General features: G+C 37.9%; 1 long non-coding RNA gene across 1 annotated transcript in view; it reads right to left on the reverse strand.

The window, feature by feature from the left end:
- Nucleotides 1-5,798: 5,798 nt before the first annotated feature.
- Nucleotides 5,799-15,472, reverse strand: part of LOC117655345 (uncharacterized) — a 96,417-nt gene continuing 86,743 nt past the window's right edge. Inside the window, exon 6 of the long non-coding RNA XR_009623225.2 lies at nt 5,799-6,384. This is a non-coding gene — a long non-coding RNA (uncharacterized LOC117655345). The remainder of the gene's footprint in view (nt 6,385-15,472) is intronic.

Genomic DNA, 15,472 nt, shown 5'->3' on the forward strand with positions numbered 1-15,472 from the left:
GAGGCCGTAATTAAAGTACTCAGAAAACTGTTTGTAACACACGGGTTGCGGGACACCCTGGTATCTGACAATGGGCTCCAATTCACGGCGACTCAATTTGAGGGCTACCTGGCCGAGTTAGGCATAAGACATGCATTATCCGCTCCTTTTCATCCGGCTTCGAATGGCCTTGTAGAGAGATTTGTGAGAACGGCCAAGGAAGCTCTTTCCCGGCTCGATGCCGGGGACTGGCAGGCTAGGATAGATGAGTTCTTAGCTGTACAGCACGCCACCCCGTGCCCCACCTCGGGCTGCAGCCCAGCCGAGCTTTTAATGGGCCGAAAGCTAAGGTGCATTCTCAATTGATTGCATCCCAATTACTCCCCCGATGGCTTCAAGGAGGAAGGGGGAGGACTAAGGCAATTCGAAGTGGGAACACCAGTATTTGCCAGAAACTACACCAACAGGCCATTGTGGGTAGAAGGAACAATCATAGGAATTACCGGTCCAAAATCATACACAGTTGATATAGGGCATGGTAAAATTTGGAGGAGACATATAGATCAATTGCGTAAACGGTTACAACACAAAAATTCAATTACTGTGAGTCCTAACTACCAAAGTTTTCCTGACACAGCTACCTCAAGCCCGACTAAGCCGGAATACTTATCTGGCAACCCAGGAGTCCAGCGCCGCCCCAGTGAGTCGACACTCCCAGCCGGGGATAGCCACACCTCCGGAGAAATCCAGGAGGTTCCATTGGCGGAGCCGGGAGAGACGGGAGGTCCCTCTGACCAGCTCGACGCCTCGCCAACAACTGAACTGCGCAGGTCAACCAGAACTAAGACACGCCCTGGTCACCTGCGTGATTTTGTATGTAAATATGTAAATAGATAGGATAAGTGCCTTCTGGGAGTGGAGGGGTGTTATGTATGTATCTATTTTGTGCGGGAAATTCAAATGTACAGTGAATTCTGATTGGTTCATGGTTGCCTCTGAAAAGTATATAAAGAGGACTGTTGCCTGTGTTTCTTTGCTGAAGTCTCACCCTGAATTAAAGAGCTGTTGTCACTAGCTTGCTTGAGCCTCTCGTTATTCCCGCGCTACAACATGAGTGATGGGAAGTCACAGAATAGGAAAAAGTTACTTCGTAGCTGGCTATTTTCAAGCAGAGAGTCCAGATGCAAATGAATTGGGAAGAAGGAAGAAGTATAAGATCTAGCAATCTCAGAGAAAAAGAAGGAAGAAAGAGAAGAAACAAGATGGAATACAGAGGAAACCCCCAGATCTATACCTCATTGCCCCTTCTAGACAGTAGCTTGTCGGTTACTAAACAGTAAGTAGACTGAAATAATATTTCCAGTGTTTGATATGGTCAAATAATAAATACAGGATGAAGTAAAAAGTCACCATTCTTAGGCCACCAGTAATGTTCAAGCAGTTTACAGGAAAATCAGGAGTAGAATTATGGAGGAAAGCCATGTTTCCACAGTACATGAAAAATTGCATCTGGAATCCTGCCAAGAAGCTATTTATAGTATATTGTGTTCTTTGTTAAAGCTCAAGACAGTTAAAGGAATTTTGTTATGCAGATTATCCATATCCTAATCAACTGGAAAGATTTAGCTGAAAGATGTTTAGCTGTTAATAGCCATAAGGCTCATAGAAAATTATGTCTGTGACATCATGAATTTTACATATTGTGATAATTGCAAATAATTCTCAATAATTTACCACCTTAAGGTACCAAATACTTTCAAAGACATTATTGTATAATTGAGGCCACTTATTTACCAAAAACATCAGGAGGGACCATATCTTTAGAAGTTTCAAGTGAGCAGTAGAAACTTCTTGGAGTTGAACTTTAGCTTTTTTACAGTTAATTTACTATTTGTTTGGTCACCTATTTATTTAATATTTCTGTATCATATCTACAGTCATGAAAGTTTGCTGTGATTTATATTGAAATAATAATGAACAGATGAACAAAATAAAATAAAAATATTCTATTCCCTCTTAAAAATTTTGAAACAAAAATACATTATAAAGTAGCATTTACAGGTATTCCTCATTCAGTGACTGAAATTACAGCGGCCCTAAAAATTACAATTTAAGACTTGTCCTAGATGTTGTAACCTTTGCAACTTCCCTGCAGTCATGTGATCATGATTTTGCATTTACAATGGTCAGAGTGTACCACGGTCATCTGATTGCTATTTGCGGCCTTCATAGATGACTTCTGACAAACAAAGTCAATGGGGAAACTGGCAGAAATTTGCAAGCCAGAGTCATGTGACATTGTACTTCATGCTCCACAGTGATTTGCTTAACTGCAGCTATAACTGTCATTGTAGGTCAACATTCTCATGTAGCATTATACTAAGTGTCACTTCACGATGGAGTTGCCAATCCCTATTGCCAGTAATAAGTGAGGACTACCTGTATTGATAAAATCTTTGGCAAAAGAGTATCATTTTTATAACTTCTTTTTTAGCTGTCCAAAATGAAAATATCGTTTGAAGTACACCTGCATAATAGTCATTTCAGCTTCTCACTAATTTCATTCTCTGTCCCACTCAGTTTCTACCCTTCCCACAAAAAGTTAAATCAATATGAAATGCCACATGAAAATACCAAATTTTTATTAACTTTTAAGTTTTTTTTTAACTCTTACATTTTTCTCTCTTTGCTCCCCTCAAGATTCTTTTTCCTTTTCTTTGTAATATTTGGGGTTGCTGAAATTTTCTTCGTGTACACGATGAAACAATTCTAGGGACATGGCTGAACAATATGATTGTATTTTTATGTTTTAGGTTGAGTTGTGTTTCAGATATTTATGTTAGCTGCTTTCTAAATAGTGCTGTAAAAAACTTCAGAGATAAAAAAAACTCCCTAAAGGAAAGAGATCTGATTCTCAGATATAAGAAAGGTATTAAACAATTTCAAACAGCATTTTGTTGCCAAGGTGTGGGCAGCCATTTCATTTGCTACATTATTTTAAGTGTTTGATCATTCTTCACATTTGTAATTTTTTTTACTTTTCTATCTTTAGACTGAGGGCATATCTGCATTGCCAGGTTATTGTAAGTACAGCCACAATAAATTTATGGATGAAAAGAATGGACAAGAATGGTCTTTAATCTCCTCCAGCCCACCTAAATATGACCTCTAGTTATGTATTTATTTTGTTTGTTTATTTTGCACCTGACCACAGACCAGAGGAAAAAGAAAGAAGAAAAGCCAATACAATTTACAATCAAAAGAGATTACAAACACATATATACGACATTTGGAGCACAACAAAAATCAACATAAAGAGTACGTCAAATTTGGTAAGAAATAAGTTGATATGGAAGATATTGAGGTTGTATATGTAAATTGGTGGGAGGAACTGGAACAAGGTAGTCAACCGTTATGGAAGACAGATATGAAAATATATTATGTCACTATTATCGTCACTTAATGAAACTAGATTTTCTGGAGACTTTCTGAAACATCAAATCTTGTACTAGAGTATGTTGCTTCACTGTTATATTGTATACTATAATTCCCAGAATTTTTATGGAATGAGCAACTTTAAATAAACTGTTCTTCTGAACATACTATCAAACTGTTGAGGTAAAGTCCATACATTTTCATTACACTTAAGTCTGTCCTCCATCTCCGTTCTGCAGTAACATTGACTGTTTTCAGTAGATTGCATACTTCTATTTCTCCCCCAATCCCGCTGGCTCATTAGTGATATTTCTGGAGGTCTAGTTTCCACAGTAACAAGCAATTACCATTATTCCATAGACTGCCAAAGTTACCACAAGCAACACAGAGGGAGATGCATTACTTTTCTATATTGGGATAAAATGCTTGCACACTTCATGTAGTCAATGCGTGCCAGTTCTGACGCATATTCTTCGCTATTGGTACATAATTCTCCTCCTTGTGCATCATAATATTAAAAGGAAGTTAATGCTCTCATTTTACAAGCCAGTTACAGCTGCAAAAGTCAATGTTCTCCAAATAAAATATATGAGAAATATGGGAAATTCATTTGATCCAATATGATTCTTCAATATAGTGTGATATTTATTATTTTCAGAACACTTGTGTGCATTTTAGATTAGATACACCTAGAAAGCTAAAAGAATAAAAATCTGTTACATTTACCCTGATATCTAATCTTGATTATTGGTGTTGGAAATCATACATAATCATCTGCAGAATACTGTGTAATCTTTGTTCAGTACTATTAAAACATCTAGCAAAATATCTCTATCAGATGTTATTTAAAAAAAAATCAAGGATCATTCTTTTATTACAGGAAGAACAGTTTGACAAAGAAAAGACCATGTTGGGCCATTATATTTCACCAGAGGAGGAAGAGCAATAGGGAGCTTGCTCCCTGTTCTTCCTGCCAAAAGGAACACTCAGATCTAATTGCCATAGGGAGTGAAAAGGCACTTTTGACTTCTTTTACTGGCCAAAAGCCATTGGCAATTTTCATATGTAATTGAGTGAAAAAGGGAATATAAATAAGAGACTTAAAAATATACATGGATGCTTTGTTTTCTGAAAAAAAATCCTCTGTTTACTTTTTATAATAATACTGATTATTTCAGATTCCTATAATACTTCTTACTTGATTTTAATGGAAAGACACTAGAAATAAACTTTTCCATTTCAATAGTTTGAAAATGTTTGATAACCTGAACAGAGGAAGAATACCGAGAAAACATGCATACTTGCTTTATAATGTAAAGTATATATTTGGAATGTGCATTAAATTCAGCTAATTGAGTTATATTAATTCAAAGCATATCCGATCCAGAGCTTCTATAGTTTTGTTAATGATTTGGAATTCAAAGTGTCCGGAAAATTGGTTTCATTTGAAAAAGATTGTACTGTATTTTATGTTAAGTATATTCTGGAATGAAGGAATATGAGTGCTGTTATTTTGTGGCTGATAGTTTCAGTTTTTAACCATAACTATAACTGTTTCATCACAGCTCTCTAATCACAATGCTTTCGGGATTGAAATAATATATTGCAGGAATATATATGCCCAGTATTCTTTGAGTACTGTGATACATGAAAGTTTATGTAGTGATAAATTTATCTTAAGTTGCCATAAGCCTAAAATGGCTGCTGTTCTAAAAAGTAGGGCTTTTTGTCGTTTCTGTCAGAAGAGGGAAAGGAAAAAGTATTTTCATGGTATCTAAGAGATCTGGAGAGATGTCACACTTGGTTAAAAAAAAAGATTAATTTTTCTTTGCTGCTAATATTTGCTCTTCATCTATTGTCCATTCCAATTGTATTATAGTTCCTTCAACTTTGATTCCAACTGAGCAGAACACAAAAAGCCTAAACATATGTTTCATTGGCTATAACTGCAGCATCTTCAGCTGTCCTGAAAAAGGAAAGAAAAGGCAAATCTGAATTTGTTTGTAAGTTATTTGAGACAAAGAAAGAAAGAGAAAGGAAGAAAAAAAACATCAAAGTAAAACTTTCACCAGTCTTCTTGAAATTATTTTAATTTCTTAGTATTCTATCCCATTTTTCGTAATAACCCTAAAAACAATCCTGAAAATTTCATCCCATTTTGCCATATGGAACAAAGTTATAGTTAATACTTTAAAAATAGGAGGATTCCTGAAATATGAGCTTCAATATTTTCTCTACAATCCAATCCAATCCAATCCAATCCAATCCAATCCAATCCAATCCAATCCAATCCAATCCAATCCAATCATCAGAATAGAGCTGGAAGGGACTTTGGAGGTCTTCTAGTCCAACCCCCTACTCAAGCAGGAGACCCTATACCCGTGATAGCGAACCTATGGCACGTGTGCCAGAGGTGGCATGCAGAGCCCTCTGGGCATGCGACCGTCACCAGCTGCTCTTCTGGTTTCTGGCACGTATGTTGGTCTTCATGGGTGCCAGAGCGCCAGAAAATGGCCCGAAAAATGGCGAAACATGGCCAAAAACCAGACTGTTTTTGGGGCCATTTTCCCAGGCAGTTTTTGGCCTGAAAAATGGCCAAAAATGTGTGTGTGCTGGCCAGCTGGTCTTTGGGTTTCTGGTGCTCCGGTGCATGCGCACATGAACGTGTGTTTCGGTTTGGGCACTCAGTGGCAAAAGTTTGCCATCACTGCCCTATACTATTTCAGATAAGTGACTGTCCAGTCTCTTAAAAAACTCTGGTAATGAAGCACCCACAACTTCTGATGGCAAGCTGTTCCATTGGTTAATTGTCCTATTAGGAAGTTTCTCCTTAATTCTAGGTTGCTTCTCTCCTTGATTAGTTTCCATCCGTTGTTTCTTGTCCTGCCCTCAGTGCTTTGGAAAATAAGTTGACCCCCTTCTCTTTGTGGCAGCCTCTCAAATACTGGAATACTGCTATCAAGTTGCCCCCTAAAATAAAAGACAAAGAGAAGCACTAAATGTATTAAAAAAATACTTCATGTTTCACAAGAAACACAGAATATAACATTTAAATCTTTAAATCTTATTAAACATTTGTACAGGTAGTCTTTCTTGCCACAGTTGCTAAGTGAATCACTGCAGTTGTTAAATTAGTAATACAATAAAGTGAATCTGGCTTCCCCATTGACTTTGCTTGTCAGAAGGTCACAAAAAGTGATCATGTGACCAGGGCATTGCAACCATCGTAAATATGAGTCAATTGTCAAACGTCTGAATTTTGATCAAATGACCATGGGGTGCTGCAATGGTTGAAAGTGTGAAAAATGGTTATAAGTCACTTAATATTGACTTATGTCAATAACTTGGTTGTTATTGTCATTGAAACTTTAAATGGTCACTAAATGAACTGTTTTAAGTTGAGGACTACCTGTACGTTCATTTAAAAAACAGGTGGGATCTCTTTCTTCTATCTTGCTATAAAGCTTACAAGAACACTGACCAGAGTTTCCTGTTTTCATCTATTATTATCTAGAGTAAGTTACAAATTGCCTTTGAGTTTAGGAAATACATATCTTCTTCAAAATTTATTACTTAGTCTTGGAATGCTATTTGCAATGATATTCTGTGCCTCATGTTCCATAAAACCAATAAAAGGTCTTTCAGAAACATTGAAGGGATTCAAATTGGCTTTTTTAGTCCTAGAATCAAAACTAGGACAGCTCTTGAAAGCTGAATTAGATGTGATATTTGCTTATGTTAATAAAATAAATAGCTGGGGGTGGATGGGAACTGACAATTATGGCATATAAGAGGAAAAATTGAAGCTTCTGTCTCTTCAATCAAAACCAGATTTTTCTTCTACCTACCTGCTGTTCACAGTGGTAGGAAATCTCAGAAGAAGATTTATTTTTCCCCATTACAAACTGAAGGAACACAGAGTGAAATTATTCCAACCAGAAATCCTATTCTATCTTCATCCTGATATGGATCTAATTCTATTATCCCACAATATATTTCTGTTGTTATACTCTTGGCCCTGAATCATCCTTTTCTTGGAGATCTTCACTGTCAGGCCATTTTATCTGTGCCCTGCTTAATAGAAATATAGCTTTGATTAAATTCAAGCATGTTTTTGAGCAACAATTTACTTAACATTCAGAAATTTTATATTCTATTTCCTCACTCCTTGTGCTACTTTTATTTGTTATTCCTTTTAGACAGCTTCTTATATGATCTTTGATTGAATTGATCTTCAGGAACAATTTCCTTTTCCCCATCCTGAGTTTTAGAAAGATCTAGTACATAACCCCCTCCCCATTCCTGATAAAGGTTTACATTTAAAATAGGCATTCAATGATGCTTAAAAGTCTGGAGATTCTCAGTTATCCAGATCATGGTTATCCCAAAGCTTCTGTCTGAGTCAGAGCTGAAGAAGCTTCTTGGATGAGAAGTGAAACATCTTCAAAGAAAAACAAAAAAGTCCAGTTACCTCTTGGAAAAAAACACCTTTGGGACATTCAATGATGCCAAATATTTTAGTTTCCAAAGATAAGCTGCCTTAGTACTACCAGAGATTGGTGTTGTGAATGCTAGCAATCACTAGATGGAGCAATTGGGCTGCAAGTTTGCATTATATTTGAGGAAAATGTATTTTTCAATTGAAAAACAGAACATGTGCTTATTTTTAGTGTGTTTCTGTGAATTTTGTTGGACACCCACTACAATAGAAAAAAGATACATAGAAAGAAAATCTATACATACTTTTCATTCATGGCTAATATATTTTCTTTGGCTTTACTATTGTTTAAATAAGTAGATCGGTGAAGAGGAACAGTTTGGGTTTCATTGGTTATCTGCTAAAACTCCATTTTAGAGGAGATAAATATGAAAATGCTAAGGTTTAAGACATAGGTATTTTAATATTTTTCTGTGAAAGAAAGCAGAAAAACTGAATAAAGAGTTTGTGAAAGATTTTTTAAAAGTTAAAGGATTGTGTAAAATAAAAATGTTTTTATGTGCTTGGGAAGTTTATGTTCAAAGCAAAAGTAGGCTGGGTCTGAGATGGGTAATCAAATGGCTTCAACAAGACTGTGGTAAAATTCTACCCATCTGATTATTTTTAATGTCCTTTGCCTCAAATGTCCTGCTCCACCTGCTTATTAGTACAGATTGCAGCCCTGAATCAGCACTGTTCACAAGGAAGAATGAATGAGAGAAAGGGAAAAGCAGATATCTTAGTATAAAGTGTCATGATTTGTGTGAATGAATCAATATGGGCAGTAGTGAAGTGATGTAGCAGAGAGTCAAAACTTAAGGAAATATTATTTGTTGACAGTATTTAGAAATCCAATCCATGCCAAACAGACATACAACATGTGAAATACTAAAATAATAAAACTCATAGAAAAAATTACCACAAATCAGATGATATATCAAAACAAAATGGCTTATTATAAAAGTCTATAATGGCAATAATTATATTGAATTTAAATGGTTGATAAAATAAAAGGAAAAATGAGAATAGATGGCTAACTAACTACTAATTTTTGTTGTATGTATAGCATGGAAAGATTCAAAGGCCCAGACAATGTAGGAAAAACTATATAATGCAGTACAGAGAATGTTAATAGAAGAGTCAAGTTTTTAAGGCTCTTTGGACCATTAAAGAGCCTGCATTTCAAGGAAAACCTCATGATAGAGGACTGGTACCACAATAGAGAGTGCACTCCTTCAGGGTCCTGTAGATGGCACTCCTTAATTGAAGTAATATGGAAATGTCAATCCTATTGGATCGACCAGTCAATAGATACCAGAGGAGATAGTCCTTCAAATAGCCAGACCTATCCCATGTAGGGCTTTATGCCTCATAATAAACATTCAAATGGTATCCAGAGGTAAACTGGCAGCCAATGCAGCTCATAAACAAGGGATGTCACATAGCTATGTGGAGGCATGCCCATCACTTCCTGCACTGCTGCATTTAACCCCATTTTAAAGTTATAGCCACTGCAGCGCCCTCATAGTCATTTGCCTTTACGACTGACTGCAGGTACACTTCAGTGCCCCCACTGCCTCTCCCCCATCCCACCCCACTAGGTCCCTGCAGGATTTGAGCCTAATCTCCACCCACCCATTATCCACTGCACACTTAAGTTTTGAAGGTCTTTGGACATCATGTTCAGGAAGGAGGGAGCCCACTCATCCCTGGGCCATGCATTTGGCTCCCAGAAGCGGCTGCCATTTTCAGTGTGTTCACAGTTCTTTGCAATTCTGCTGAAATGGTGGCTGCTTCCAGGAGGCCATGACATGGCCAAAGGATGGATCTCTCCCTTCCGCTTTCCTAATTGTGGTCTGTGCAGTCCTGAGGAAACCTCTCAAATTCCAGGCATCTTCAAAAGTTAAGTGAATGATGGGCAATAGGGTGTATGGAGGAGACCCAAACCCTGTGGGGACTCAGTGGGAAGGGAAAGGCCTGGGGGAGGACAAAACCCGGTCCAAGGACTGTGTGGACCCCAAGGGATGGGAAATAGAATACAGGGTGTCTCAGAGTGGGGGAGCCCTTAGGAGACCTGGGGGAGATGGCCTCTGCCTGCACTAGGCCTCCTAGGGCTAGTTGTCAAACATTTGTTTAACAATTGCATCAAGGAGAGAAGGGTGGGGGTCATTAAGTGTCTTGCTTAATAGACATTGCCACTTTTGACCATAATGGGCAAGATCCATTATGGTTGTAGGTTGAGGACTACCTGTAGACAGAGTTGGAAAGGGAACTAGATAATTTGGCTGTATTGGGATTGAAAGAGAAGGAACTTTATTTGAGACTTAGAACAAATTGATATACAAAGTATATAGAATAAATTCTAGGTTTGTGAGAACAGAAGTGATGCAAAGGATGTTTTGGTACAGTTTGCCAGGAAGAAAACAAGGGACCACATTTTGCATCAGCATTTTAATAAAAGACTAAAGATTAATAATATAAATACAATGGTTGGAGAATAGGAAAAATGAGAAAGAGGAATAAAGGAGAGAGGGGAGAAAAATGTTGAAGATCAAAGTACAATCTAGACAAAAGAAAGAATGATGGAAAATAAAGTGCTGAATAAGATAAAGTTAAATTATGTGTGAATAGATGTAAATAGTAAGAAAGGATCACTTCGAAGTAGCTGTAGAGAAAAGTGATATGTATATAAATGTGTGTTTGTGTCTTGTTTTTAATGTTTTCAAAATAAAAAACTTTTAAAAAAATATATAAATACAATTCTCCTTAAAGAAATTCCTATCAGAATTTTACATAAGAAAAAAAGAGGGTTTTTTTTTTTTTTGGCAGAGAAGTTAAAACCGAAAAATATCCTATTTCAAGAGGACAAATTTGAATGTGTGATTTTTAGTTTTAAGCAGCAGAGGTTTGAATTTCATCCAGAAGTGAAGGGTCTCCTCTCACAGATGCACTGCACCCTAGGCCTGGATGTGCTCAGGGACTACCTGGGCATGTTGCACTTGCTCCATGGCTTTGCCAACGGAATGCATTCCTTGGCCAATGAGCCATTGGGACCAGTGGTGGGTTTCTATCGGCTCACACCAGTTTTGGGTGAACCAGTAGTGGTAATTTGGCCTGGGTCGCCGAACTGGTAGCAACTGCTGGCTGGCCATGCCCCTGAACCGGCCGCCCAGTCGCTGCTTGGTCACCCCGCCCAGCCATCCCGCCCAGTCACTTCTCACCTCCCAGGCACCTTGTCTGCCTAAGCTGCCTTCCCATGTGGTGCCTGCCTGCCCTGCTCCCCAACTGAGCTGCCGCCTCCTGCCTACAGGTAAGTCGCACTAGCCCCCCTCCTCGGTTTAGGTTTAGGTTTAGGTTTTATTTGATTTATATACTGCCCTACTCCCGAAGCACTCAGGGCGGTGAACAGCCACAAGATAAAACACATAAATACAAAATTTAAAAGCAAAATAAACCCGAATTAAACAATTTGGCCCAAGACAGATTTAAAACACCCCAATAATTAAGAACAGATTAAAATTTACATTTTAAAAGGGAAAAAGGGAAAGTTAGGCCAGGCCAACTTGATGGAATAAAAAGGAACTTGTGCCCCTCCCCCACCGTCCCCACCATGCTCGTGTGTCTGGCTAAGCCGCCTGGCCTGGCATTCCAGGCTGCACTGCTTGCAACCTAGCTTGCCGCAGGCCCCCCATTGGGCTAGAAAGAAAAAGACAAAGGAAGGGAGAGAGACAAGAAAGGAAGAGAATGACAGAAGAGAAAGAAAGAGGAAGGAAGGGAGAGAGAGAGAGAGAGAAAGAAAGAAAGAAGAGGAAGGAAGCACCGCAAACCCTGGCACTAGACATGGCTTCAGAAGACTCTGAGACAGCACAGCAATCTATGGCTGGAAAGGATCTCTGAGGTCATCTAGTCCAACCCCCTGCTACAGCAGTAAACCTTACATTGTCTGGATTATTTTGGCGCCTCTAACAGAGAGGAAAATTGCCAGAAAGGAGAAAGAGTTTACTAGGCTGCCATGCAGAGGAAGGCAGAGATCGTCCTTGATTTATGACTACAATTGAGCCCAAAATTTTGGTTGCTAAGCAAGAGCATTGTTAATTTTTTACTCAATCTATGACCTCTCCTGGCTCTAACAGTCATGTGCAAGCTAGGGAAGAACATCTGAAGGCATGTGTAATGTTCTAATGTACAGAAGTTATAGTTAAAGTGGCAGAAAGTGGACTCTGGGTGTGTTTTTCCAAATGTAGTAAGTGAGGTTGAATGTGTATAGTTTTAGAAGAGCTCTGTGTGTGTGTTTGTGTGTGTGTGTACATACACATACAGAATATATAGTAGATAATGTATCTTTTCATGTGCCTGTACACTATACAATGTAATATGTATGTACACATATGGCATATATACATAGGATTGAATATTTTGGATGTTCAGTAGTAGTAAATAAATAAGACAGGAAAATTGTATCTTGTTGAGGCCTTTGAGGTGAGGAGAGGCCAGGGACCCAAACCCTAACCTTGATGTGAGTGATGTCAAGTTGGCCACACTCACCCAGTCACATGATCACCCAGCTATGCCCACCCAGTCACATGACAACCAAGCCATGCCCACCAAGCAAGCCATGCCCACAGAACCAGTAGTAAAAATATTTGAAACCCACCACTGATTGGGACTCCACATTCTGGCTCACCCTAACCTTCAGGACTTCTAACTTGAGAAGGTTCAAATGTAAAACAAGACAATGCCCACTGCAATTCTCCTGTGGTGAGTTGGTCACAGAGATCGTTCCACAGTGAATTGGCTGTGGCAAGTCGGCCGGAGCGAATTGTCCTAGATCCAAAGCTCTGTGTTGGAGTTGAGAGGAAAAAAAATGGAGATAATTCTCTTTCATTTCCAGATAAAATTTTCAGAAAAACAAAAACTGAATCAGAAAAAAAAATATTCAAGAAAGATATTGTTGGTTTGAACAAATTCTTCAGGGGAAATGTATTACTCTATTGCTGTCTCAAAAGAACAATTTTTTTCTATAATAATAGGAAATCACCCCTATCTTCTGGTCTGCTGGAATTCATACATTTAATTTTATTCTGTTGGATTCTTTTCCTGGTTTCATTCATTTGTAGTTGCTAGATCAGAATCTTAAGAGACTTTCAAGATTGGGGCAGGGAAAGTCAAGAAATAGGCACAGCGGGGATTCTAGGAATGCTCTTTGTATTGTAGTAGGATAGAATAACAGACTCTTAAAAGCTTGTGGAAAGTTCTATTCTATTCTATTCTACTCTATTCTATTCAAAACTGGGTTATTTTGAGTTTCTTTTTTCTTTCTCAGGGCTGACTAATCTTTTCAGAAATCTCCCCCCCCAACCCCCACCCCCAATGTTTGTTCCTACCTTCCCCATTCCAAGACCACATTTACATTCCTTCAGGCAGAAAGATAACAGCCTGGGTTCCTACAGATGCATCTAATCATGAACTGCTTGACCAAGAATTGCTTGTGATATGCTCTTTATATACACTGCTCAAAAAAATAAAGGGAACACAAGCAGAAGACATCCGAGATCTGAATGAATGAAATAGCCATATTAAATACTTTGTTCGTTACATACAGTAGTTTTGTGTTTCCTTTAGTTTGAGCAGTGTATAAACTACTGTATGTAAAGAACAAAGTATTTAATATGGCTATTTCATTCATTCAGATCTCGGATATCTTCTGCTTGTGTTCCCTTTATTTTTTTGAGCAGTATATTTAGGCTCCATAGTTATCTGTAAAAATCTACTTGTTTTTAAACATGTATAGTAGTCTTTGGGGGGAAAAAACATTAGTTCTGTTTTTTTAAGGTTTGATGTTCCAGTTGTTTTAAACTGGAAGGAGAACTAGATTCTGCAAGCAATTTGTTTTTTTTTCCTCTCCCAGTTGAATGCATTTCAGATTTTCTGCTACTTCTGCTTACTAGTGAGTGTCAGCCCTGGAGGCCATCTTTTCTTTGGATCTTCAGGGCTGCCACACTTAGTGCTGTGGGAAAGTGAGAGGGGGGTTTGCATAGAGTTGGTAGAGTTATTTAGCCATAACACCATTCTTTTCTCTGAGAGTTAAGGATGTTCAGCCTGCACCTGGAGAGGCATGACTGGGAGGCATCTCTAGTTGGGACAGTGGCTTGATTAGACCATGTGATGGACATGTGGGTGCAGGGGATCTTTGAGGAACTGCCTGCTTCAGAGTCTTACTTGGTTGGGGGTGTTACTTGGAACCCTAACAGTGAGTTCTATACGGCTGTATTTTCTTCTTAGTTTATTAATTGGGGAGAGGAATGCTATTTTGCATACCTTACAGGTTAATTCTGGATGCTATTGCCGGTGGCCATCTACTGCTAGCACATAACAGTTGAGACTGTTTCCCTGTTTGATCACTTATTTAGTATATTGTTCCCCAGATTGCTGCATTTTTGAGGGAGCTGTTGGATAGTTAAGTAGCAGCTTATCTTACTTTTCCATAATTCATCACAATGTTGCTGCTCACTAGGCAGTGTTGGATAGTTGCTGCAGTCTTCTGGATCTTTGATAGGACAGTTGTCCATACAGACATTCTTTCTGTAGATAGCCATTAACTTTACCTAATGTATTTAGCTGAGGCCTGTCTTTAACTCTGGCATATAGTGTTAGTAAGTGAGCTAGGTCAGAGATCTCTTGTGTATATCTTGATAAAGATTCATGACTATGACTAAGTCATGGTAATATTTGAGTTGAAGAGGTCAGTTTGCTCAGTGTGTCAGCAAACCAGCAAAAATTGGTAGCGGTAGAAATAATTATATTCATTTAGAAAGAAATGTCTTTTTAAAAATACTATGACAGATTATTTTTTAAAAAATGGTATGAATCACTTGAATCTGTACAATAACATATACTAAGGAAACTTTTATATGCTTTTATGTACAAGTAACAATAATGGAAAAATAACTTGAGATATTTTCCATTAGTGTTACAAAATAATATATAATACTCCATTTTAATTGTGTTATATCAGATTAATATGACAGCTCTTCTAACAGCTGTTATTTCAAATAGAATTTTTTTCTTAAATAAATCTCTAAACTTTCTGATTGAAATGTTATTACTTTCTGAAAAAATAGGCCATTCTAGATCATACTGAAGTCAGTTTTGAAATATCCCCGTGGCATATCACAGCAGGTAGCTATTTGAAATTGGGGCTCCAATTCAAGTTCAGCTTGCCTTCAACTATAAGCGCCACAAGGAAGTCATTGTTATATTTCTTACTGCTTCAGAAATTAGCCAAAATTTTTGTATAGTTAGTGCATTTAATACATAATACAGGCTACTGTGGAATAATTTTATTCAATTGTTCATTCATTCATTCATTCATTTCATTTATATGGCACCCATCTTGCCACAAATGGGCAGTTAACAGCACTCAAACAATGTAATAATAAATATAAACAAAAAGCATGCAGCACCCAAATATAATATATATACTTAAATAGCTGTTGTCAGCAATACACACAACAACAATATAAATCACAACATTTCATGGGCTCCAACTAACTTCTTACCCCTATGCCCAGGAACAGAACC

Source organism: Pantherophis guttatus, chromosome 7, assembly GCF_059756535.1.
Source record: "Pantherophis guttatus breed Tessera chromosome 7, ASM5975653v1, whole genome shotgun sequence".
In the NCBI taxonomy this organism is placed as follows: Eukaryota; Metazoa; Chordata; class Lepidosauria; order Squamata; family Colubridae; genus Pantherophis; species Pantherophis guttatus.